This window comes from Camelus bactrianus, chromosome 25, assembly GCF_048773025.1.
Source record: "Camelus bactrianus isolate YW-2024 breed Bactrian camel chromosome 25, ASM4877302v1, whole genome shotgun sequence".
In the NCBI taxonomy this organism is placed as follows: domain Eukaryota; kingdom Metazoa; phylum Chordata; class Mammalia; order Artiodactyla; family Camelidae; genus Camelus; species Camelus bactrianus.
This window is the reverse complement of record NC_133563.1, coordinates 32,485,042-32,498,140: the sequence shown is the minus strand read 5'-3', so window position 1 is coordinate 32,498,140 and position 13,099 is coordinate 32,485,042. Positions and strand designations below refer to the sequence as shown.

Below are 13,099 nucleotides of genomic sequence, written 5' to 3'. Positions count from 1 at the left end.
CCATCATCAGGGAAAGCCTCTGCTCTGATTTATTCATTGTGTTTCTCCCTCCACTAAACTGTAAGTTCCTTGAGGGCAGAGGGCAAAGCTGTCTCCTTCATCCACGTAGTCTTTGCACTAATAATAGAAACTGAATGAATATTTGTTTAGTGAATTTAGCAGATGGGCTTTTGAAAATCAACAGGAGGGAAACCATGAAGATAACTGAATTAACTTTTGTAAGTTGGTCTTTGTGTCATGGCTGGATGATATCCCCAGTCTCTGTGTAATGGAAAGCAGGTAGATACTACAAACTGAATGCTTGCCTCTCAAATCCAGCTCTTCTTTCACTGCTGTTCTGACTTAGGATAAATGGTCCATCTTCTTCTTTTTTTTAAATATGGGTCTGATGAGATGATTGCATAAAGTAATCAGTTTCTGGCATGTGGTAGTTTTTCCATCAAAGTGATTTCCTCTTGCCAGGCATAATGATAAGTTCCCCTTTAATTGGCGATGAGGCCCAGCCTCCTTTCTGCAGGTGCAGCCAGAAAGCTCAGGTCTGAAACACTCCCTGGGCCTCTGTCCCTAATGCTAGTCCATTACTTGCTAGTGTTCATTTTTATCTCATTTTAATAGATGTATTATAGCTGAAATGTTTACTCTAAGCAGCTCTACAGTGCTTTTGAGAGCGGGCGTTGTCTGAATGTAAGTGCTCATGTTTATCCATCCCTATTTGTGCAGTTCTAACATACGGAATATGGTGGAAAGCCAGCATGTCCCCATCATCTCATCACTTTAATTAAGGGTGGAGTCAGCTGGGAATGGGAGCTCATGGTACTGCTGGTTTCCCCTTTGCTGTCTGCTGATGGGCAGCAGGTTTGACCAAGCCTATAACCTGAACTAGGAAGCCTAGGTCTGGCCCTTTGCAGCGAGAAACCTCAGATGGCAAAGCTATACCATCAGCCAAGCTGGCCTTCGGTTGGACTCTCCCCCACATTTTTCCCAATCCCCATTTCTTCTTACTGCTATTAACCAGGCCAACTCTAGCTCGGCTGGGCTCTTTACGTCCTCCATCCTGACACATAGCAGTGGACTTTGGCTTGGCCGTTGAACTCTGATTTTACATCCTGGACTAGAATTAATAGGAAGCACTGGTCTTGCATCGCTGCCTGGTAGGCAGCATGTATGACTTCCGCATCAGACCGTAGGATGAAGAGCCTCTGGACTTACTCTGCTGTCTGAGCATGCAACCATGAAGACTTAAAGACTGCCATTTCCCCTTCTGTTTAGTAGCACTTTTATTTAAAAGGTGTATGTAATTTATTTAAAAGATATTTTAACTTCAGATAAATTTTTTGAACAGTGAAGATTATAAATCATTGTACATACAAGGATAATGCTGAAAAAATCCCTGCATTCCTAACAAATCTCTCTCTCTCTCTCTCCCCCCTCCCCTCCTCTGTCCCTCCTTCCCTTCCTGCATATTCACATAATGGGGTGAATTGTCATCATTTCTGTTACAACAACTTATTTATTTCCTTAAAACTTTTCATAGTGTGACATTGTTCCTCTTTAGGTTGGAATTTCCCTGTCTTGTGATGCTGCCCCCTTTTAGAAAAGAGCCTTTGTCTTTTGATTCAACGTGTCCTCATGATATGAGGAAAAGGCAAGGGGCTAGGCTGCCCTGCAGCCTCTGGGAGGTCACCGGTCTGTCCAGGATGGTGACCTGGAGTCACCTTCAACAGCTACAAGAACACCTGCCAAGTGACCTTGGCCAACTCACTTCACCTCTCTGACCTTCAGTTTTCACCTGATAAACTAGAGATAATAATAACTTCATAGTGGGTTCAAAGAAGATTAAATGAGACGACATCTATAAAAAAAAGTCAGTGCAACGCTTGGATCACTAGAAATAGAAGTTTATTATTATTTTTAGATTATTGAGACGGGTGTTGGGTAACGGTGGCCAATTACACGTGAGTGGAGGGTACCTGCTAACGCAGTTAGGTGCGTGGTAAAGGCTTGTGTGGGTTAGCTTTTTAAACTCGTTTTCTAATTCAAAATCTGAGTATTGTCCACCTCCTGATTTTTCTCTCTTCCTCCCATTTATGTTAAGTAAAATGATACTTGATCTCATCATGCAAAAGACCGATTCCCCTACCGAGGCCAGTGGGAAGGAAAGAGTGCCTGCTGTGTGATGAGATCTGTGCCAGGCATGTTCACCCGCAACAGCATCTCTCATCTTGTCTAGAATACTGTATTGCATTAATTTTGTTATGTGTCTGATGTTCTCCCACGTACACTGAGTCTTGCATGGTACGGAAATCATGGACTCTGTCCCATTAATTTCTGTACTTCCAGCACATATACCTGTGCTCATTCAGGCCAGGGATGTAGTCAGCTGAAATTTACCTTTAAGTTTTTGGAATTTGGGGGGTTGCTTTTGTTTGTTTATTTATTTGTTTTTTAAAATAAGCACCATCTGTTCTGATTGGGCAGTGCCCATGTTTTACTAGTTGTTAAACATTTTAAATACTGCTCCTGGTTAGGTGTTCCATAGGGTTGAATGAATATAGCTTATCCTCCTAATACACATGAAGTTAATGTTATTACTTCAGTTTGCAGATAAGGAGACTGAGGCTCAGAGAGGGCTTATGCAACTTTCACATCCTTTCAGAGTGTGGGAGGGAGCCAGGATTTGAAATCTGCTTTGTCTATTCCCAAGTCAAAATGCTTTCTCTATTTTGTGCTGCCTGCTATGAATCTGTAATTTCTTAAACAGTCTGGTATTGAATACTTGGGGCATTTCATAACTCAAGTCTTATTTTTAAACTCTTCATCATCCAAGAAAGAAAAGCCAAATGGATCTGTTGTGTATAGAACCTATTTCCCATCTCACTGCATGCCAGTCAGGCATGAGCCAGACTCCAAAGGTGTTCAAGCAAAACACACCCTAATCCATCAAGTGTGAGGTGATCATATACAAATAGCAAATCGCATAATCAATGATCAAAATGGAGTTAACCCGATGGACCGAGAGGTGATCATACTAGGTGAAGTAGGTCAGACAGAGAAAGACAAATACCATATGATAACACTTATATGTGAAGTCTAAAAAAAGTGACACAAATGAACTTATTAAGAAAACAGAAACAGACTCACAGACATAGGAAACAAGCTTATGGTTACCAAAGGGGAAAGGTGGGGGAGAGATAAATTAGGAGTTCGGGATTTGCAGATACTAAATACGTATATAAAAGAAAGAAGCAACAAGGTCCTATGATATAGCACAGGGAACTATATTCAATAGCTTGTAATAACCTATAATCAAAAAGAATTTGAGTAAGAATATATACATGTATAACTGGATCATCACTATGCTATACACTAGAAGCTAACGTAACATTGTCAATTAACTATACTTCAATTAAAAAGAAAAAACAAAAAAAAAATTGGAGTTAATCCTTGCCTCCTTTTAAAATCGAGTGCTGAAAGATTTGCATGAATTCACAGTGAAATACACAGGCTTGAACTATGAGAAAATAAATATCTTTATGTAAGCCACCCAGTCTGTGGCATTTTGTTACGTCAGCCCAAGCTGACGAATACACAGTGGAAACCAGTTTTTCCAAGGGAAGCCTGGTTGAGCCAAGCACAGATGACTATAACATAGATGCTGGCTAAAAATGGGTCATTGTCAGATCACGTATTCTCATGCTCTGTAATAATTATTGCTTTTCAACGAATACTTATGAGGCCCAAGGTAATACAGTTTTATCCTATATGAAGAGAGTGCAAAAACTGTTTTTGAGAAAATGCCAGCTTTGATTGACATTTTCGGTATGTTTATGAGCAGGTAAACTCCCTTTACTTCTCATCATCTTTGTAAAATCATGGGAGTCAGAAGGCCATCATGGTTATATTCATATCCAGGGACTTTGGGGGGACAGTTCGTCCTCATTTTATAAGGCATTGATATACTCGATCTTCATTATTGGGAAGTAAGAGGAAGTTTGAGTCTCCACCTACCTGTCAAGAAAGCAGGAGGGTCTGGGAAGGGGCCCAGCTTCCCGTATGTTTTAAAGCTTCCCAGGTTATTGTGATGTATAGGCAGAGTTCTCACACATACTGAAAATTCTCGACCTCCTAAGAATACCACTCTTTTTTTCAGCTATTGGTCTTTGCATAAGGTTCCTCTGCTTGAAATGCCCTTCTCCCTCTTGTGTTCATTAAATTTTTTCCCATGTCCCAAATTTCCTTTTTTGACACCACATAAGTTAGGGAGTTGATTTCTCTTCCTTGACCCAGAGAACTGATTCTTCCTTAAGATGCTACAGCACAAGCTTCACGGGAGGGTAGAAAACATGCTCCATGCCTCTTCCATTTCCAGCCCCTAACGTGGGTGTGTGCACGCACCAAGTACAAGCAGATAGGAGGTTCCTTGACTTTAGACAAAACCCTTAGCTCCCTGAGGATGTTACCTCATCTAGAAAGAACCCTTCCAAATGTGACATCCAGGAATGCAACATGAGCAAATCTGCATATCCCAACATTAAAGCAAGCAATGTGAAACATTCAGCTACATGTTTAGAACAGTGTTCAGTTAAAATGCTGTTCAAATGCAAAAACAACAGAAGGAACTCAGATCTGCCTGGGTGCGGAGAGCAAGGGGACACTGAGGGACACCTGCCTTTAGGTGGGGTTCTCAGATTAAGGCAAAGAGCTGTGAGAGACAGGAGCTTTCTCCTGACTGCCAGGTGACAGAGCCAGACTCCTTAGGGAAGGAGTCATGCTTTATACACAGCTAGTGTATAAAGACCTTTGGTTGGTGTTCGGTTGTCTCCATATCGCTTTGCCTGTCATCTGCCTCACGAGCAGTAAAGAGCATTTACTGTCTATATCCTTATTTAATTACTCTTGTTTATCTGCTTGTCGACAAACTAAAAGTCAAGTCATTTATGGTACAAATATAGTTAATGAGATAAGCCGGAAACCGGGAACTCTACAAAGCCATTCACAGTCACCCAGAATGAACTCTGCTGATTAAGAAGCCCTAACACAGTTGTCCGTGTCTTCTTACTGCGCCTGCTCTTTGAATTTATCTTAGACATTCTCCTCTGCCTTCTGCTGTGAAAGGAAGTCTAGGGTGTCTGTGATCGTAGTAGGTACGATTTCTACAATCATAAAATGTCAGATATCAGTGAGTATCTTGCCCACACTTTTACTTCCTAGACTTTTAGAAAGAAAAGAATTATTTAAGGATTGTAACCAAAGATTCCCTGTCCAGCGCTCATCTGAGCACATGCGTCATCCTAAGGTGGTCACTGTCTCTCAGCTGCTCCCCAAGCCCTCCGAGACAGAGCTATCAGTCCTCCATCCCTGGTGTAAGTCCATGTTCTCCCCACACTCCCTTCCCTAACCTCATCCTCTAACCACACTTGTGGTGGAAACACCGTAGGGCCTGGAGAACAAAGTGAACAGAACAAACATTACTTTTCAGAATCACGTTGGACGTTCTCACCCATCTATCAAGGAACCTCTAGGGCTCTCCTCTGCCTGTAGGCTGCAATTGAGCATCTGAGCACGGCTGCCAGGTCCCTCACCAGTGGAGCCCTTTGAACATTCCTGTAATTATCCCTGAGCTTTCCTACACACTATTTACCCGCTGAGGACAGCAGGCTAATGCTTCTTCCTGCAGCACTCAGCTCATCCTCTGAACAAAATTATTTTCTGCTCTGAGCCACCATATGACCCCACACATATTTCTACGGTGGCACATAGTCTCTGAAATGCAATTGTTTATGTGTGTCAATGTCTTTGCCCCATAGAATTAGAGCTCTTTTAGGGAAGGACTCATGCTTTATACACGGCCGTATCGTAGGGTCCAGACCTGCGGCCAGCATTTACTGGAAGCTCAGTAAATGCTGATGAAATTAATAAATGACAGATGAAAACCAGGAGCTAAATGCATAGCTATTGTTAAGTAGAGGCAAGTGTATTACAGGTTGAATTAAATATCTGTGACTATTTTAGAATTATTATTAGTATTTTTCATGATGTCAGTGTCATAACTGGTAATAAATGCTGAAAAAGACAAATGTGTTGAAATATTTCTCTCCAGATTCTAAAGAGAATCCATGCTCTCTGTTATGCAAAGCCAGAATATTGAGTCCCAAACAAGAGACCATTGCCTTTTGGATTAATGAAAAAGGTGAAAACAAAACTCAGCTATAGTTTAGAAGCACTTGAAAATGGATCTCAAATGAATCCAGCTATAACACAAGCTGAGAATGACCAGGAAAATTCTCTTTTTAAAAAGAAATATTCTTTTATTTCTGGAGCAAAATTTATACTTTAATTTTTAAAAATTTCTTGAACATATTGGCTAACGTTTGACTTTTATTTCTTTTACAAAAAGCAACTTCAGGTTATTGATTTTCTTTGTACTTTTTTTCTCACATTAATTCTTGCTTATTATCTTTATCATTTTCTTCCTCTACATTCTTGAGGTTTTATCTTTTTTCTAGCATTTATATGTTTTTCTACTGAAGTATACCATGCAGAAAAATACATAAATTATTAATGCCAGGTGGATGAATTTTCCAAAAATGAAGACATTCTTATAACCACAACACAGATCAGGAAATAGAACCAGCCCTAGAAATAGTCCTTGCACCCCCTCTCAATCACGCTTTTACTGTAAGATAAGTGACTTTTATATCCTGCTGAAAAAATATGTCCACATCCAAAGGTCACTAAATTACTCTCTACATTGTCTCCTGGGAGCGTTACTGTTTTACTTTCACAGTTAACAGTCCCTTTGGGAATGAATTTTTGCATGGTGTCAGCAAGAAGTCAAGTTTGTTTTTTTTCAATCATTTGATTTTGGCTTTGTTTTCATATGACTGTCAAATTGGCTCAGCACCAGTGGTTAAACAGAACTAAACATGAGTTCTCACTGATGTTTCCAACTCTAATCCCTTATAGCATGGATCATTCTAACCCTTACCCCTTGTCAATCTATAAATCCCAACTCCACAGTGAGAAACTCGACTCCCCTCTTTTACCGTCCATTGACTTAATTGTCCAACCTGTTACAGTAGTACTAGAATTGCTCATTTGTATCCCCTTCACTGAGCTTTTTTCCATGCATTTGTAATACATTTAGATTCTTTTATCAGTCGGCATTCTTTCTTGGGATAACCCAATCTTCTAAATTTAAACGAAAAATCAACATTAACTCTATGTCATAAAGTTCTATGGGTTTTTACAAAATGTATGACAAATAATGCCATGTATCTAGCATATAGTATTACACAGAATATTTTCACCACCCTAAAATCTTCCGTGCTTTACTGTTCACTCATGACCCACTCCTCCTGATTCTCAGGCAAGTACTGGTGGTTTTACCCTCTCCAGAGTGTTACCTATTTCAGAATGGTGTATTGTTGGAACCATACAGAATATAGTCTTCATTCTCACTTACTTCACTTAGTGATATGCATTTAAGTTTCATCCATGTCTTTTTGTCGCTTGATGTCTCATTTCTTTTTTTTTAAATGCTGACTAATACCACATTGCTTGTATTTACCACTGTTTCGTTTATTCTTTGCCTGTTGAAGGGCACTGGTGGCTTCAAGTTGTTAGTTATTATGAGTGAAACTTCTACGAACATTTACGTATAGGTTTTTGTGGGGGCATAAGTTTTCAAATCAGCTGGATAAATAGCTGGGAACACGACTGTCATATGACAAGGTAAGTCTACGGTGAGCTTTGTAAGAACCTGAAAGCTGTCTTCCAAATGGCTGCACCATTTTCCATCCTCACCTGTAGTGGATAAGAGTTCCTGTTGCTGTGCAACCTTGTCAGCATTTGGTACTTTGATATTTTTTTTTAACCATTCTGATAAAAGTGTGGTGTTATCTCGTTGTTTTAAATAGAAATTCCCTGATAACAAATTAACAATTTTTTCATATGCTTATTTGCCATTTTGAACTTGTACTTGAACTTGAACTCATAGGACTTGTAGGACCTTCTGTAGAATATTTAATAGAAATGGTTTTGAGCATCAATGTCTTTTTTCCAATTTTATGAGGGAAGCTGTCAGTATTTTGTCATTAACAATACTGTTTACTGAAGTGTGTGTGTGTGTTTCCATGTAGAGTTCATGTGTCCCCTTCAGGAAAATTTGTCTTATTTTCAGTTTGGTTACAGTATTATAATTATACCAGTAATTTTGTTGCTAAAAATGGGGAATTATTATGGTTTTTAGATAGATTGGTCTATAATTTTTCTTTCTAAAAATGTCCTTACCAGGTTTTGGAATCAAGGTTAGACTGATATGATAAAATAAGGTGAAAAGAACTTCTTCTCTTACTGTTATAGAGAAGAATTTGTGTATAGTTAATTTTTTTCTTCCTTAAACAGAATTTATTGGCCAAGTTATCAGTCTTGTATTTATTTAGGAAGATTGTTAATGGAAATAGAAAATAATAAATAAAGAAACAACAAATAATTAAAATAGGAAGATTTAGGATTATCTGTGTTTTCTATCTTTTCTTGTGTCAATTTTGGAAAGATGTTAGGAATTTGTGTCTTTAATGTAAATTTGCAAATCTATTAGCAAAATGTTGTTTGTAATACCCCCTTCTTATCATATTAATTTCTGTCTGATTTGAAGTGAAATTCCCTTTTATGTTCCTGATATTTGTAACTTGTACCATCTTTCTTTTCTTAATCAGCTTTTCAAAATGTTTGTCAGTTTTGTTCTTCATTTCCAAGAATTAGCTTATGTCTATTGATTTTCTTTCCTGTATGCTTTTCCATTTTATTTGTTTCCACTTTGATCCATATTTTTTCCTTTCTATGAAAAATTAAAATTTTCCCTTCTTTTTCAAACTTCTTGAGATAAACATTTAGTTGCTTGAATTTCCACCTTTCTTTTTTTCTAATACACATTTTTATGCTCATAGATTCAGCTGTAAGTAAACTTTAACTATATCTCTCAAGTTTTGACAGACATATTTTCATTATTATTCACTTCAAAATATTATCTGCTTTCCATTAGGATTATTATATTGACCCTTGCATTATTTATAAGCATATGCCTTCATTTCCAAATACATTAATTTTTTTTTATCTTTATGTTATTGCTTTCTACCTTATTCTCATATGAGCAGAGGATAAATTCCAAATTATGTTAAAGTTTGAAATTTGCTGAGACTAAACTATTGCCCATCAATTATTAATTTCGGTAAATGTTAGATACGTACTTGAAAAGATTGTTTCCTGCAATGATTGAGTATAGTGTTTTATATATGTCAGTCAGATTAGTTTATGAGTTGACCATAGTCTATTAAGTTTGTCTGAAACTGAGTTTCATTCTTTATAAACCCTGATTTTTTTCTTTGCTCTTATGATTAAGATACATAATTTTTAGAGGTCCCTAGAGGACATCTGGACTGTTTATCAGTGTCCCTCTTTCTTGGCCACCCAGAAATCGAAATGATGTATCCTCAGCATAGCACCCTTTTCAGTTGTTCAGCTACTCAAGGTCTTGGTTATAATAACCTCCCTCATCCGTTTACTCACATGTTCACCCTGTCTATGAACATAATTTCAATAGCCGTTTCAACGTTCATGTCTGCTAATCCCACTATCTGAATTATCTGAAGACTGTTTCTATTGACTACTTTATGTTCTGATTATGGTTTACATTTTCCCACATTTTTACACTTAAAGTATGTGTGTTTTTTATTGTACGTTCAATCTTGTGAATGTGTCATCAGGATGTTTAATCCACATAGATTTATGTTCCAACAATGACATTTGTATATAAGAGTCATAAAATTTCAAATGTTTGCTCAAACCCCCATAATGAAGATGCTCCAGAGACCAACTTCACACCCAAATGTATTTACTTTTTCACCCAAGTAATAACCCTTAAGGACTTCAATATGCTGGCTGTTCTGTTAACATATGCCTTATGCTGCTGTTATTAAGAATACACACTGACGACATACATGTCCCAAAATGGTTGTCAAAATGATTTTCCTCCCAAATATTCTCCTTCAGAGATGCTTGAGGCAAAGACAGAAAAGACCAGAAAAGACTAGGAAACCTAGAGAGGCTTACTATCAGGAAGATTTTCCCAAAGAGAGAAGGAAAATGTCAAAATGAAGAGTCCTGGTTCCTACAGAAGTTGACTTCCTCTCCAGTATCTCCACTGGCGCCCAGAATGAGCCCAGGCATCTCATTCTCAGTTGGCACTTGAATTTCCTTTGTTGGAATAATTGGAATAACATTGACCTCATGAGATTATTTTAAGGATTAAATGAGATAAATTGGGCCAGACTTTGGGTTTAAATTGTGATTTGGTACATTTCTGATTCTCAGTTTGCTCATTTGTAAAATGGGGTGGCATTGACCACCGCATGTGGAAATAGGGCAGATGAGCTGAAATGATCATGTAAAATGACCAGTCCAGAGCCTGCTATACAGTCGCCATATAATGAAATACCAGAACTTTTTGCCTAACATTAATTTGTTTTAATGTGCTCTCACACAGACGCAGCATGTTCTCATTTTCTGAAGCTTTAGGGCAAAAAAGCACTGCTCCATTTAATTTATCTTCTCTCCCACACACACAGACGCACCCTCCTCCCAACCGTTTTCCTTTCTCTATTTTCTTTCTGCTCTAGGCTCAAGTGGATTAACTACTTCTGAGCATTAGAGACTGAGATGAATCCTCCAGAAGAAATCTCATTGCAGATGGTCCGGAGCCACACTGATTAGAATGCTTACTGTTCCGGCACGAAGACACGTTTAGAGGTGAGAAAGATAAAAACATTTCTTTCTTAAGCTGAGGATTTCCCAGAAGGTAATAAGAAAAGAGTCTAAATCAAAGTTTAAAAAAAATGAATACATTATCTGTTTGATGTTTACCCATTGGCGGGTCTTCTAAGTTAAGAAGAAAATAATGTCTTTGAGGAGGTTCACATTTAAAATCAGTTATGAAAAAAATCCGATGGCATTGAGTGTTTGCATTAGATAAGCTCCCCAAAGCCTGATTCTCAGAATCAAAGATTTTACATTTCCATTAGTTTTCCTTTCTACCATTCTACCAATGTAATAAAGAGTGCTGGGCCAAGAGAGAGCTGGACCAGCTACTTATTAACTTTGCAACCTTGAGCAGCTCATGAAAACGATGTGTGGACATCCTGTTTATTTGTTAAGTAACACATAATAGTTACAAGTATGCCTTCTCTTCTATTCCTACTGTTCCTGAACTGTTTCAGGTCCTCAATGTTACTTCTCAGGGCAACGTCCAAAACTAGCCTTCCTGCAGTCTTACCCTTTCTGGCCAACTCTCCACATTGCTCCTGGAATTATTTTTTGTTGAACGAAGATACAATATATATATATTTTTAACATCTTTGACCCTTGACTATGGCAGAGAGCTTCTTAAACTGCCACATCTCTGCCAGAACCAGTCATTATAAACAGGATCCTGTGGTATTTAAGGATAAAATTTGTATTCGTTGCTCTGTCAGTTAAATGCTCATCAAATTCCGATGTGTGAGGTGATATATGTCTTCCTTTAAGTTAAATTGAGGGCAAGTGACTCACTCCAACTAATGAATGTCTGCCGCCAGGGTTACTCCAAGGCGGTGCACTTCCTCCTCTCCTACTTCAGTGACCTGGAGGACTGTGAGACCTTGTTGACCTAAGTACAAAAAGAAAGAAAGATGTTTGCCCTATATTGTTCTTGGTGGGAGTGAGAAATAAACCATGGTTGTGTTACATCACTGAACATTGGAGGCCTCTTTGTTTTCACAGCACAGCATAGCATAGCCTGACTAATGAAGTTGCTATTATTTTAAAATGAAAAAGATTCACAGAAAAACCTTGATTCCTAGCTTTAATGAAAAGCTAGAAAAATCTCTGACTGGGTTTGAACACTTGGAAGGCAGCAATCTGCTAGATCAACTAGGATCTGTGCTCTCTCATTCCCCACTCTCTTCTCCCTTCTCTTATTTTCATTATCTGCCCAACTATATGTATTTGAGTTTGTGGCCCCTGGTCTGCAGAATACAGTTCAAACCCCCTAATGTGGCTTAATGGGCCTTTCCTGCTTTGGGCTTATTCGTCCCTGCAGCCTTAAAAGACAAGCCCTGAGGCACCAGCAATATTGCATCATTGGAGGTTGCTCAGAGATTTCACTACATTCAATGCTTCTGATATTTTAAATATTCTGGTCTTTCTGCCTGTCAGCCTTGCTGTATTATTCATTTTTTAATATCCAACTCCTATTTTACCTCTTTGGGAAATCTCTCCACTGCCAGCCTCGTATTTCTCCCCAAAGATTTCTCCATTCTAACACTTAACCTTTTGTTTTGTCTTATTTATCCTCTGACTCCCAAACCCCAGTACAGTGCCTGGCACAGTAAAGGTGCACAGTCCATGCTAATGGGGTGGCTGCTAAAGAATGAGATTTATTTTTCAAATCTCAAAGAAATGTGTGCCCATGTTAACAATTCAAATAATACAGAAAAGCTCATGGTGGAATGAACACTCCCCCTCCTCACTCTTAGTGCCACTACCCAGAAACAGCCCTTTTCATACCATTTCTGCCTGTATGTATTCTGTTGGTGGCCTCCGTTACCTTAAGTACATCGTATGAAACTGTGTTTCCTGATTCATTGTTTTCCTCCCTTCTCACGCTGTCCTCGTCCCAGCATTTGATAGTACTGTTGCTTTATGTGTGGTCAGTTGCCTTTATAACTCTAATAATAAGCTCACATTCTTTTTTCTTTTTTTCTGTTCCTTTTGATAGTGTCTCTTAAAGTCAGCTTCTCCTTTCCTGACTGCCACGTCTCCCTCCCACCCCCACAGCCTCATTCTGGAGGCAACACTGTATGCTGACAAGGATGTTCCTATTCATATTGTATTTTTCACCCTGATCAGGTCTTCCCTGATTATTCATTCAGCTCAATTTCGTCGTTCTTATCGCAAAACCAGATGCTCCTCCCCTGAACATTCTTACTCTTATCTGTCCACCCCCCACCATCCACATGTCCTTCCCAGCCAATCCCTATCTGACCTGTCCTTCAAAAGCAAG

At 38.7% G+C, this 13,099-nt stretch overlaps 1 long non-coding RNA gene across 2 annotated transcripts in view; it reads left to right on the top strand.

Annotated features, from left to right (window-relative positions):
• The window catches only part of LOC123613523 (uncharacterized), a 114,186-nt gene that overhangs the window by 84,747 nt on the left and 16,340 nt on the right, over positions 1 to 13,099 (top strand). For both annotated transcript variants that reach the window (XR_012502270.1, XR_006720883.2), the window contains exon 2: positions 10,680 to 10,809. This is a non-coding gene — a long non-coding RNA (uncharacterized LOC123613523). The remainder of the gene's footprint in view (positions 1 to 10,679; positions 10,810 to 13,099) is intronic.